We start from the raw sequence: 15,184 nt of genomic DNA on the forward strand, positions 1-15,184 counted from the left end.
TGCTCCTTTTCCAAGACACTTTACCAGCATATGCCAGAATATCGTTGAAATAGCTCTGCATATCTAGGATGAATGTGAGGTAAATGTACTTTTCAGACTTGTGCAATGCATAATTTGCATAACCACAAGCAGCAGCTTAAACTATGCTAATATGCTAGGATCATTTCTTATGTAAGTCAAAATGTAAAAAGAAAATGGAAGGATCTCTGTAAGAAAAAATTTAACAAATCCCAAACCATAGAAGGAGAAAAACAATGCAAAGTCTCATAGGACAGGAGGAAAGAAAGGGAAGATGGGAAGATGTAAATGGTTCTAAATTTCTTTTTTCCTGACTAAGGGCAGAGTGAAGGATTATAACATTGTAATGGGAAAACTGTGCAACTATGATTGATACCACATTTACAAACTGTAATAGAATATCATATTTGCAACTAAAAGAGTAAGGAAAGCAAGATCAGTCATTAACAAAAAGAACAACTATATTCATGGTTTTTAAAAAAATAAGTTTATTTATTTATTTTGAGAGAGAGAGAACGAGCAGGGGAAGGGCAGAGAGAGAGGGAGACAGAATAGCAAACAGGCTCTGCCCTATCAGCATGGAGCCAGACCAGGTGGGGGTGGGGGTGCGGGTTCTTGAACTCACCATTGGTGAGACCATAACCTAAGCCAAAATCAAAGTGGGTCACTTAACCAACTGAGCCACCCAGGCACCCCAGTATTAACACTTTTAAATAAGCAAGAGAAAAAAATGAAACTAATAGCAATTTGATTAAACCACAAAACATGGGAAATTGCAAAAACAGGAATCAACAATGTAAAATTAGTTTCAAAATACAGAGCTATCAATTTGGATTAAACACTAAAAGATAAACACTGTTTTGTAATAAAGACATGTGAAAAACAAGGTGATGAGTTAATATTTAATGACAGATGACTACAAAAATAACCCTGCTTCTCTAAGCATGCTATGTCCATGCCCTTTGCTGTATAACTTAGCAGCTCTTCCCGCCAAGTAGTGGAGTCTACTGTCATACCCCTTGAATTTGAACTATTTTTTTTTTTATGTTTATTTATTCTTGATAGAGAGAGACAGGGCGTGAGTGGTGGAGGGGCAGTGAGAGAGGAAGACACAAATTCTGAGGCAGGCTCCAGGCTCTGCACTGTCAGCACAGATGCAGGGGTCGAACTCACAGACTGTGACACCTGAACGGAAGTCGGACGCTTAATGACTGAGCCACCCAGGCTCCTCAAATCTGAACTAATCTTGAGACTTGCTTTGGTCAACTGAAATTGAAAGAAGTGACAGTGTGCCAATCTTGCATGTTTCTGAACTATCTCTTGGAGCCCTGCCACCATCCTGAAAAATTCCAGGCTAGCTTGCCTGAGGTTGAGAGACCACATGGGAAGAAGTCCAGTTGTGTCATCTGAGGCCATTTTAGATGAAGCTATAACCAGCTACCTCCCAAACATTTAAGAAAGCCCATAATGCATGAGCACTTTTGTGTAGAGAAAACAATGCACAAAAGAGATAGACTGCCTATTCTGTCTGTAGCTGACAGCAAACACCTGAGTAGCTCAGTCAATGCAGAACTACCCAGTAGTCTCACTAAAAAGAATACATATGTTATTATTTTAAGCCAGTTAGTTTTGGGTGTTTTGCCACTGTCTCCGGGTGGTTTGCATCAATAGCTAATTTATACTTACTGAAAATAAAGAAAAGTAAGAGTATAGTGTACAAATACTTTATAAAAGAGACAGGATTGGTAATATTAATATTGAATAAGGTAAAAAGTAAGTTTGAAAATAGTAAATAGGGTAAAGAATAATTTGCTGATCAAAGGCACAATTTAAGAAGATCTGTTAGTAAAAATACAGAAATGTCAAACACTACTTACTCTAATATTAAGCCAATACAAGTAGAAGTATTTTTTAATTACAAAAATACCTATCAACTAATTGAAAATTAATAAACAGCTCCTAGGTAATACTTAGGTCAAACAGCAAATTAAATAAAAATCCTAAACCATCTATTAAGAAATTAAAAAAAGAGAATATTTGCAACAAATCTAAGCACTAAGCAAAAGCAATATTTAGAAGATAAAAGGATAAGAAAGATAATCTTAATTGCCATGATTACCAAAGAAGAACAAAAATTAATGTATTCAGTATCCTTCCTTTTAGAGAAGTAGAGGGAAAGAACTAAATAAGCCATAGGAAATCAGAAAGAATGAATTAACAAGATACTAAAATTAATGAAATGGAGAAAACAAAATAAAATATCTGTATATGAGAATTTATATTGACAAAGTTAATTCAATACACTGTGAAAGCATGGCACAGTTAATAAATGGTGTCACATAGACTTTCTATCCAGAAGAAAAAACTAAATAGATCATTCTATTATCCAATACAGAAACTTCCAATTGAAATAAAGACAAAAAAAGAAAAAAAGAAAAAAAAAGGAGGGGGGAACCTTAGAAAGCTATGTATACAAGGTATGGTATGCTGCTTAGTAAGACTGAAAATATAAAATCCACAAAATGCGGACATATGATAATATAAGGATTTTAAAACTTTACATAATGAAATATATCAAAACTTCTATAGAAATGAAATGGGTTTAGAAGAATATTTGTAATTCAGATGATAAACAAAAGAGTTAATATCTTTATGCCACTAAATGATCAGAAATAAAGAAAAATAATCCAAGAGAAAAAAAATGGACAAAAGATGTGAATAGATAATTCATATCTAAGTCCAAATGGTTAACAGAAATATGACAAGATGTTCAAATTCACTAGTAGTGATGGAAATGAAAATTAAATAAACAATGAGAAATGATTTTACTCTCATTAGGCTGGCATCAAATTTGGAAAGAGCTTTAAATTTATTGCTGGCAGAGATGTCTCATACATTGAGGGTGAAAAAATAAATTGTTTAGCCTTTTGGGGGATCAGTATTTCAACTTCCATAAAGTTAAAACTAGACTTACCATTTAATCTAGCAATTTGACTTCTGGGAATATATCCCAAGGGAACACAAACCATGTAAAGATACATATAGAAATATGCTTATTGAAACATTGATGGGGGGGATCATGAAAACCAAATAGATAACCATCAATTGTTGAATAAAATATGGCACAGTCACATCATGGACTATTTTGGAGCTATTTAAAATAAGAACGAATTAAGCATATAAGAAAATTTTAAAAATGTTTCTGTTAGGGAGTTTTGAAGACAAAGGCACAAATTTTGAAAGGAGTAAATAATATAATTTGAATGGATAAATAAAATCTAATTTCAAAACACATACTAATCCATTTGAACACATAGGCTTGAATACCATTATACAGTTCTGAACGGTTTGTGTTAAGGAGAGTACAGACTGCCTAAAAAAAGACAAAAGTGTAGGAGGAGGGATGGGGAATAGACCAAGGTCAGTACAATTCCAGAGACCTTCTTGCCTATCACAAGTTAATATAAATAGCACTCTTGGAATTGTAAATGGTAGTTTACACAGTTTATATGAAATCTCTGATATACATTGACAGAAGTTCTATGTAGAGAAAAATTAATGAACCTCATATTTATGTGTGTTCAACAAACGATGCTCCCTAGGTTTGCCAATAGTTTGCTATGGTGTTATGGACTGAATGTTTATGCCCCCCCCCCCAAATTCATATGTTGAAATCATTACGCATAATGTGATGGTATTTGGAGATGGGGACTTTTGAAGGTAATTATGGTTAAATGAGGTAATAATGGTAGGGTTATCAGTATGAGATTAATGTCTTTATGAGAAGAGATATCAAACAGCTTGATCATTCTCTCTTCACCCTGTGAGGACACAGCAAAGAGCTGACCATCTGCAAGCCAAGAAGAGAGCTCTCACCAGAATCTAACCATGTTAACATCCTGACCTCACATCGCCAGCCTCTAAAATTGTGAGAAAATAAATTTGTATAGTTTAATCCACTCAGTCTATGGCATTTTTGTTACGGTGGCTTAAGCACACTGATACACACAGACTAGAGAAGGTAGAAGGTAGTAATGAACACATTACATTTTCTTTCAAATTTCTGCTTTAAAATTTAAATATAATTTAGATATAATTAGTCATAATTCTTTGTGCAAAAATAAGTTCATAATTTTAATTTAACACTTCCTTCAAAGAGTTTATAAAGAGTTCAGGAAGAGCAACATGCAGACAAAAATTAACTGTGATATAATGTAATGAGTAATGAAATTCTAATAATCTACTATAGAAGCAGAAAATAAATATGGTTTTGAATGAGGATTTAAAAAAATTCTTCAAAGAATGTATATGTTAATAAACCTTAAGAGATTAATATACTTCAAAAAAAAAGAGAACTAAGGCATCAGAGAAAGAAGAGGATGCATAAATGTGTATAGATTGGCAGCATAAGTTCATTTTGGGAAAAGATGTATAGTTGATTGAACAAGGCTATGGATTCATGGATGGAAGTGGCCAAAAATGAAGTTGTAATGCTCACTGTGAGCATTACAGTGAGCTCACAGTGATGAGCTCACTCATCACTTTGTATGATGCTCTTTCTTAGTATGTGCTTTCTTAGTATGTGCTCTCCAGAAGCAGAGCCAGAGACAAGGGTTTGAATGCAAGTAGTTTATTTGGAAGGGGCATCGGTAGGTAAATGAGGAAGTGACTCAGGGAAGGGAACACAGTCAATATATTTGCCTTATTAAGTTAGCTACTATACAGAGTAACAGGATACTGAGCTTAATCTCATGGGGAAACTGTGGAAAATTGCATAAAACAGCTCAGAATACCACACCCAAAATGTGGGTAAGATTTGCAGTACTGTGTTAATTCACCAGCTCCCAAGTGGCATTATCTGAATGTTGTTCCTGGAAAGTATTGATTCTGCAGCTATACCAAACTGTTGTTATACCAGCAAAGCTGCCTTCTGTTATACCAGGGTAAGAAATTCTCAGACTCAGAGAAGCCAATATTAGGTAGTGTACTTTGAAATAGTTAAGGTCTGATGGATATGGCAAAGGATTTATAGCACCTGCTACGATTTGATGAATTCTATACTAAAGACTTGGGATGGATGGATGGATATCAGTGGCATCCCCTTTGGTTATACCTACAGGCTTGTAAAGCCATTAGATATGTGAGCCCAATAACATGGGATACTCCCAAGGATTAGTAAGATGTGTTATTTGAGTGACTGTTTAAATGGTGATGACATTTAACTAATGAGAGAGTTTGAAAGAAAAGACTTAGGAGTAAAGGTTTTAAGTCTGGCTTGAGATGCATTTACTGAGTTGGAAGTTCCTGTGGAATATTCTGATAAATATATCCATTAGACAATGAAAGTGTTTGGGGAACTGGATCTCAGAAAATATCTAGGAACTTCAGAAAGAAGAGATATTTATAGCCAGAGGGTTGTATGAGTAAGCGTATGCCTATTTGTCCACCTGGACGTACCTTGGATCAAAGATCTTCATTCTGGTTTCCAACAAATTAAAACTGATGTAATAGAAAGAAAACAAGACATAAAATAAAAGATCTGGATTTGAATCTACACCCTCATCAATAAACTGTAACAAGGGGTGGGGGAACTTCAAAAGAAAAACACTAGGCTTTTTGATAATAAAGGCCTACAGAGGAGAGAGAGGGAAGATGGCGGTGTAGGAGGACACTGGTCTCACCGTGCGTCCTGCTGATCACTTAGATTCCACCTACACCTGCCTAAATAACCCAGAAAACCACAAGACTAGCAGAACGGAGTCTCCAGAGCCAAGCGCAGACGAGAGACCCATGGAAGAGGGTAGGAAGGGCTGCGAGGCGGTGCACGCTCCACGGACTGGCAGGAGGGAGCCAGGGCAGAGGGGCGGCCGGCCGGCCAAGCAGAGCCCCCGAGTCTAGCTGGCAAAAGCGGAGGGGCTGGACGGACTGTGTTCCGACAGCAAGCGTGACTTAGCGTCTGGGAGGTCATAAGTTAACAGCTCTGCTCAGAAAGCAGGAAGGCTGGAGGACAAAGGGAGGGAGAGTTGCCGAGCCCCCAGACGAAAGAGCTCAGTTTGGTGGGGAACAAAGCGCTCGCCAGCGCCATCTCCCCTGCCCATCCCCCAGCCAAAATCCCAAAGGGAACCAGTTCCTGCCAGGGAACTTGCTGGCTCCTCCGCACAAACACCCAACTCTGTGCTTCTGTGGAGCCAAACCTCCGGCAGTGGATCTGACTTCCTCCCGCAGCCACAGGGCCCCTCCTGAAGTGGATCACCTAAGGAGAAGCGAGCTAAGCCTGCCCCTCCTGCCCCTGTGCACCTTGCCTACCCACCCCAGCTAATACGCCAGATGCCCAGCACCACAAGCCTGGCAGTGTGCAAGTAGCCCAGATGGCCACATCACCCCACAGTGAATCCCGCCCCTAGGAGAGGGGAAGAGAAGGCACACACCAGTCTGACTGTGGCCCCAGCGGAGGGTTGGGGGCAGACCAGGTCGGACTGCCCCGCCCATCAACTCCAGTTATACACCACAGCACAGGGGAAGGGCCCTGCAGGTCCTCACCACTCCAGGGACTATCCAAAATGACCAAATGGAAGAATTCCCCTCAGAAGAATCTCCAGGAAATAACAACAGCTAATGAACTGATCAAAAAGGATTTAAATAATATAACGGAAAGTGAATTTAGAATAATAGTCATAAAATTAATCACTGGGCTTGAAAACAGTATAGAGGACAGCAGAGAATCTCTTGCTACAGAGATCAAGGGACTAAGGAACAGTCACTAGGAGCTGAAAAGCGCTTTAAACGAAATGCAAAACAAAATGGAAACGACGACAGCTCGGATTGAAGAGGCAGAGGAGAGAATAGGTGAACTAGAAGATAAAGTTATGGAAAAAGAGTAGGCTGAGAGAAAGAGAGATAAAAAAATCCAGGAGTATGAGGGGAAAATTAGAGAACTAAGTGATACACTAAAAAGAAATAACATACGCATAATTGGTATCCCAGAGGAGGAAGAAAGAGGGAAAGGTGCTGAAGGGGTACTTGTTAAAATTATACCAGGGAACTTCCCTGATCTGGGGAAGGAAAAAGGCATTGAAATCCAAGAGGCACAGAGAACTCCCTTCAGACGTAACTTGAATTGATCTTCTGCATGACATATCATAGTGAAACTGGCAAAATACAAGGATAAAGAGAAAATTCTGAAAGCAGCAAGGGATAAACGTGCCCTCACATATAAAGGGAGACCTATAAGACTCATGACTGATCTCTCTTTTGAAACTTGGCAGGCCAGAAAGGATTGGCACGATATCTTCAGTGTGCTAAACAGAAAAAATATGCATCTGAGAATCCTTTATCCAGCAAGTCTGTCATTTAGAATAGAGGAGAGATAAAGGTCTTCCCAAAGAAACAAAAACTGAAGGAATTCGACACCACTAAACCAGCCCTACAAGAGATCCTAAGGGGGATCCTGTGAGACAAAGTACCAGAGACATCACTATAAGCATAAATCATACACACATCACAATGACTCTAAACCCGTATCTTTCTATAATAACACTGAATGTAAATGGATTAAATGTGTCAACCAAAAGACATAGGCTATCAGAATGGATAAAAAAACAAGACCCATCTATTTGCTGTCTACAAGAGACTCATTTTAGATCTGAGGACACCTTTAGATTGAGAGTGAGGGGATGGAGAACTATTTATCATGCTACTGGAAGCCAAAAGAAAGCTGGAGTAGCCATACTTATATCAGACAAACTAGACTTTAAATTAAAGGCTGTAACAAGAGATGAAGAAGGGCATTATATAATAATTACAGGGTCTATCCATCAGGAAGAGCTAACAATTATAAATGTCTATGCGCCGAATACTGGAGCCCCCAAATATGTAAAACAATTAATCACAAACATAAGCAACATTATTGATAAGAATGTGGTAATTGCAGGGGACTTTAACGCCCCACTTACAACAGTGGATAGATCATCTAAACACAGGATCAATAAAGAAACAAGGGCCCTGAATGATACATTGGATCAGATGGACTTGACAGACATATTTAGAACTCTGCATCCCAAAGCAACAGAATATACTTTCTTCTCGAGTGCACATGGAAGATTCTCCAAGATAGATCACATACTGAGTCAAAAAACAGCCTTACATAAGTATAAAATAATTGAGATCATACCATGCACACTTTCAGACCACAATGCTATGAAACTTGAAATCAACGACAGGAAAAAGTCTGGAAAATCTCCAAAAGCATGGAGGTTAAAGAACACCCTACTAACGAATGAGTGGGTCAACCAGGCAATTAGAGAAGAAATTAAAAAATATATGGAAACAAACGAAAATGAAAATACAACAATCCAAATGCTTTGGGATGCAGTGAAGGCAGTCCTGAGAGGAAAATACATTGTAATCCAGGCCTATCTCAAGAAACAAGAAAAATCCCAAATACAAAATCTAACAGCACACCTAAAGGAAATAGAAGCAGAACAGCAAAGGCAGCCTAAACCCAGCAGAAGAAGAGAAATAATAAAGATCAGAGCAGAGATAAACAATATAGAATCTAAAAAAACGGTAGAGCAGATCAACGAAACCAAGAGTTGGTTTTTTGAAAAAATAAACAAAATTGACAAACCTCTAGCCAGGCTTCTCAAAAAGAAAAGGGAGATGACCCAAATAGATAAAATCATGAATTAAAATGGGATTATTACAACCAATCCCTAGAGATACAAACAATTATCAGGGAATACTATGAAAAATTATATGCCAACAAATTGGACAACCTGGAAGAAATGGACAAATTCCTAAGCACCCACACTCTTCCAAAACTCAATCAGGAGGAAATAGAAAGCTTGAACAGACCCATAACCAGCGAAGAAATTGAATCGGTTATCAAAAATCTCCCAACAAATAAGAGTCCAGGACCAGATGGCTTCCCAGGGGAGTTCTACCAGACGTTTAAAGCAGAGATAATACCTATCCTTCTCAAGCTATTCCAAGAAATAGAAAGGGAAGGAAAACTTCCAGACTCATTCTATGAAGCCAGTATTACTTTGATTCCTAAACCAGACAGAGACCCAGTAAAAAAAGAGAACTACAGGCCAATATCCCTGATGAATATGGATGCAAAAATTCTCAATAAGATACTAGCAAATCGAATTCAACGGCATATAAAAAGAATTATTCACCATGATCAAGTGGGATTCATTCCTGGGATGCAGGGCTGGTTCAACATTCGCAAATCAATCAACGTGATACATCACATTAACAAAAAAAAAGAGAAGAAGGATATGATCCTGTCAATCGATGCAGAAAAGGCCTTTGACAAAATCCAGCACCCTTTCTTAATAAAAACCTTGAGAAAGTCGGGATAGAAGGAACATACTTAAACATCATAAAAGCCATTTATGAAAAGCCCACAGCTAACATCATCCTCAATGGGCAAAAACTGAGAGCTTTTTCCCTGAGATCAGGAACACGACAGGGATGCCGACTCTCCCTGCTATTGTTTAACATAGTGCTGGAAGTTCTAGCATCAGCAATCAGACAACAAAAGGAAATCAAAGGCATCAAAATTGGCAAAGATGAAGTCAAGCTTTCGCTTTTTGCAGATGACATGATATTATACATGGAAAATCCGATAGACTCCACCAAAAGTCTGCTAGAACTGATACATGAATTCAGCAAAGTTGCAGGATACAAAATCAATGTACAGAAATCAGTTGCATTCTTATACACTAACAATGAAGCAACAGAAAGACAAATAAAGAAACTGATCCCATTCACAATTGCACCAAGAAGCATAAAATACCTAGGAATAAATCTAACCAAAGATGTAAAAGATCTGTATGCTGAAAACTATAGAAAGCTTATGCAGGTAATTGAAGAAGATAGAAAGAAATGGAAAGACATTCCCTGCTCATGGATTGGAAGAATAAATATTGTCAAAATGTCAATACTACCCAAAGCTATCTACACATTCAATGCAATCCCAATCAAAATTGCACCAGCATTCTTTCTCGAAACTAGAACAAGCCATCCTAAAATTCATATGGAACCACAAAAGGCCCCAAATAGCCAAAGTAATTTTGAAGAAGACCAAAGCAGGAGGCATCACAATCCCAGACTTTAGCCTCTACTACAAAGCTGTCATCATCAAGACAGCATGGTATTGGCACAGAAACAGACACATAGACCAATGGAATAGAATAGAAACCCCAGAACTAGACCCACAAACGTATGGCCAACTCATCTTTGACAAAGCAGGAAAGAACATCCAATGGAAAAAAGACAGTCTCTTTAACAAATGGTGCTGGGAGAACTGGACAGCAACATGCAGAAGGTTGAAACTAGACCACTTTCTCACACCATTCACAAAAATAAACTCAAAATGGATAAAGGACCTGAATGTGAGACAGGAAACCATCAAAACCTTAGAGGAGAAAGCAGGAAAAGACCTCTCTGACCTCAACCGTAGCAATCTCTTACTCGACACATCCCCAAAGGCAAGGGAATTAAAAGCAAAAGTGAATTACTGGGACCTTATGAAGATAAAAAGCTTCTGCACAGCAAAGGAAACAATCAACAAAACTAAAAGGCAACCAACGGAATGGGAAAAAGATATTTGCAAATGACATATCGGACAAAGGGCTAGTATCCAAAATCTATAAAGAGCTCATCAAACTCCACACCCGAAAAACAAATAACCCAGTGAAGAAATGGGCAGAAAACATGAATAGACACTTCTCTAAAGAAGACATCCGGATGGCCAACAGGCACATGAAAATATGTTCAACGTCGCTCCTTATCAGGGAAATACAAATCAAAACCACACTCAGATATCACCTCATGCCAGTCAGAGTGGCCAAAATGAACAAATCAGGATTCTATAGATGCTGGAGAGGATGTGGAGAAACGGGAACCCTCTTGCACTGTTGGTGGGAATGCAAACTGGTGCAGCCACTCTGGAAAGCAGTGTGGAGGTTCCTCAGAAAATTAAAAATAGACCTACCCTATGACTCAGCAATAGCACTGCTAGGAATTTACCCAAGGGATACAGGAGTACTGATGCATAGGGGCACTTGTACCCCAATGTTTATAGCAGCACTCTCAACAATAGCCAAATTATGCAAAGAGCCTAAGTGTCCATCAACTGATGAATGGATAAGGAAATTGTGGTTTATATACACAATGGAATACTACGTGGCAATGAGAAAGAATGAAATATGGCCTTTTGTAGCCACGTGGATGGAACTGGAGAGTGTGATGCTAAGTGAAATAAGCCATACAGAGAAAGACAGATACCATATGGTTTCACTCTTATGTGGATCCTGAGAAACTTAACAGAAACCCATCGGGGAGGGGAAGGAAAAAAAAAAAAAAAAAGACGTTAGAGTGGGAGAGAGCCAAAGCATAAGAGACTGTTAAAAACTGAGAACAAACTGAGGGTTGATGGGTGGTGGGAGGGAGGGGAGGGTGGGTATTGGGTATTGAGGAGGGCACCTTTTGGGATGAGCACGGGGTGTTGTATGGAAACCAGTTTGACAATAAATTTCATATGTTAATAAAAAAAAACAAAAAAACAAACAAACAAACAAAAAGTAAAAAAATAAAAAAATAAAAAATAAAGGCCTACAGAAGCAAGTTTTCCGGGTGGATGTACACGACTGTGTCACATTTTGGTAAAACAGGTCATATGGTGACATAAACAAAAAAATATGTAAAGTAATACTCTGGCAAATTTATATGGGCAGGAAAAAACAATTTTAAGTGTCAAGTTTGATGTCATGACTTGACCAAAATTGCTTAAATTTCCAGATTTACATTGCAAAAACTAATAAAAAACCAAGGAACTTTTATATTGCAGCTCCCAGACTTAGCAAATTTAGGTGATATAAAGCAACATTCTACTTTATGGTGCAGTATACATGTATTTTTGAGTGATATGGATTAGGTTTATATGTTTTACTTCTCAAAAGGAAATTATCCTTAAGAAATGTAGAGACAGTTTGCAGAGATTTGACATAGATGGAGCGCCCTGCACACCACAAATGAAAGAGTTCAGAGCTTTTAAATTGCACTATGTAAACGGAAAAGCCTGGTTAAATAGCAGATCCATCCTTCTTCCTCTTTTCAAATAAATTGAATACAAATAAAATGCTGACTTAGTAAAAATGTCGAGAAAGCATGTTTCTTGGAGAAACATGGAATTTAATTATTATGTAAAACTTAAAGGGAAAATGTGACTATTAATGTTTTACATGAGTGAACAGGATGGTAATTTTGAGATAGTAATATATATTCAGAAATAAAAAAAAATAGGTAGCAATGCTATGATGGGTGACTTCCCATTGGGATGATTTGTCTATGTCTGTTTGATATGTAATAAGATAGGAACAGAAGCACCAACTCATTTACAAGAGGTTGTCCTACAACCATAGACAAAGAATTTGCTGAGGAAATGTATGCATTAAAAATGTAAGTTCAAAGATCCCCTTTTATATTAACTGGCATTCATCTCCTCTTAAATCCAATCTGCTCAACAGACTTCAACCACATTCTTACATGGCAACCATAAAGGACTGCAATTAAAAACATTTTAAATTTGACTTTGCAAACTGTTTAAAGCTTTTCCAGAGGAAATAATGTGTAGCTTTTACAACAGTCCATTCTTCATTCTCTCCTAAATTAGCTGCATAATATATGAGCAAATTTCCATGCCTAGTTAGAGCTCATTATTCAGTGAAGTCTCAGGGAATTAGGATTTTTTTAATCATTTTTCCCTTTGCCCTTTAAGCATCTTTCTAATTTAAATAGTCCCAAAGAACACTGATATCATTGTACCCATTAATTGTACTTGTTTTTGATGGAATGGCAAAGAAGCATGAATTTTTCACATTGACCACTTATGTGTGTATACGTTTTTAAGCATATTTATTTTTGTAGAAAGATACATAGCTTGGCAATTGTAAACTTGCAAATAAAATATGTGAAGATTATGACTGAGAGAATTAAATGTAGAATAAATAGCCAACAAGATAGAAAAGAAAAGGGCTGGATAAAATGAAGCCTTAAATTGCCAATCTGTTACTTAAATGTTTTAAGTTTCCTTTTCTGGGGTTATTATTTTCTTGATTTGAATGAAAGGGTTTTAAGCACTGTTTGCAGCTGCTGCTTCAATGCTGTTTGCAACCTCAATCCATGTCCGTGTCAAATCATAATGTGATACTGTCAAATTCATAAATAGAAGCCTTTTCTCTTGCTCATTTTTGTGTCCAGGGTATCCAGATGCAACCCCGCCAATTAAGGAATTCACATGAAGCATATCTGTTTGATCTAAATCTTAGTATCTGCATATGATTTTGTGTTTCTTACTTGTTTGCAAGGTGATTTGTAGCAGGTCAAGAGCCAAAATTAAAATAATTGTGTTTAAGGTAAAACAATGGCTCTTTTAATTAGATCCAACTTGGATAATGAGGTTTTTTTTTTCTATCAGGAAAACATGATATATAGAGAGAGAGCTATTAAACTGAAGAATCTAGCATAGTAAAATAATGTAGAACTGGTTCAAATATGGGTAAAACCAAATTATTCTAAAAATATGTCTATGAATAACAATTAGTATCGAGCACAATGAGAAAAAAAATCTGAGTTTAAGATTATAATTGGCTTAGAATAACATCGAGGCTTTGGTATTTACCAATTAGGTAAATGTAGGATTTAATCTCTAGACACTTCAGTCATATTAGAAAAGTGGTAATATTACCTAACTCACCATGTTAATAAAGGATTTAAAGTAATTATATGTTAAAAGTAAAGGTTAGTGTATTTAATACCTTTCTCATACTAAAGGCTTCATTGAGAATTCAAATTAATTCATCATCTTGTTATATTGATAAAATGCAAAAAGCAGTTAACTGAATAAACCCTTTGGAGACACCATATCGTGTGAACATGTGACATTTGCTCTAGTCAGTGACCAATTTAGATTTTCAAATCCAACCTCCAAGGTACATATCAACTTAAAAAAAAATAAACTGATCATTGAGGTATACTGCAATCATATGACAATACTTTAATATCATTCCAAAATGCCAGGATCTAGCTTTAAGATTAATATGACGGGTCTCTGATTCCATCACTTTTAAAATCATGAAAAACAAATGATGAGAAATCAGGCAGTAACATTGAAAAGAGGGTCAAAATGTGCTCTGTGTCTCTCCACCTTGCTACATACCATCTAATCTCTCTCTCTGCTACCTAATTCAAGAAACTGCCCATGGCCAGTCGTTTTCATTTCCAATTTAGGGTTTGTTCACCTATATTTCTCCTCTGAATTTTCAGAAGCATTGTTCCTCAAATTACCTTTTCTTTTCTATCACTACATTATTAGCAAGCAATGGTTGCCTTAGCAACTCTTTAATAGGTTTCAACTCTCAAAACCTATCTTTTCTGAAGAGAATCTTCTGACAGACTTCCTAAAAGAACCAATAGCTCTTCCTAATAAATATGCAAAAACATTATTTCTGATTAGAAAACTAACCATGTAACTTAAACATTTAAAGTGTTTTATTACACATTTAAGAGCTATCTATATATATTAATTGAAAAACTAAGAAACTGTTTTGCAAAATAATAATTGATCACAATAACATCTACCATTTACTAAGTATTACTTTATCATATTTTTTCAATATGCTAAGATGTATGATGTAGTACTTTCTAAGTTTCTGAGATGAGAGACTAAGTTCATAGGGGTTAGTTCAGTAGTATGGTGGTAAATATTTAACAATCAACATCCAGCTTTCTGGGGAAAATAGATACATACACATTACATATATATATGTAATGTGTATATATATGTGTATGTGTGTGTGTATAATGTATATGCACACAATTTTATTATAAATATTACCAAAATAAAGCATATGTAGCACATAATTCAAAAAATAGTACTTTTATTTCACTATAATGTATTAAATTTTAAGTTTATGTCATTTAATTTTTAATACTGGCTGTGTTTAACAATTGGATTACAGCTCTTGGAATCTAGTACTAGTCTCCACCTTATCCCTAGTTAGTTTTTTGGACCAGGTCTGACTGCTACTAAGGAATGTGCTATTTAGATGCAATTGAGCTTTTTCAGGCAGAGATTCAAAGAAATATGGATACAGGG

Source organism: Panthera tigris, chromosome C1 (assembly GCF_018350195.1).
Source record: "Panthera tigris isolate Pti1 chromosome C1, P.tigris_Pti1_mat1.1, whole genome shotgun sequence".
Classification (NCBI taxonomy): domain Eukaryota; kingdom Metazoa; phylum Chordata; class Mammalia; order Carnivora; family Felidae; genus Panthera; species Panthera tigris.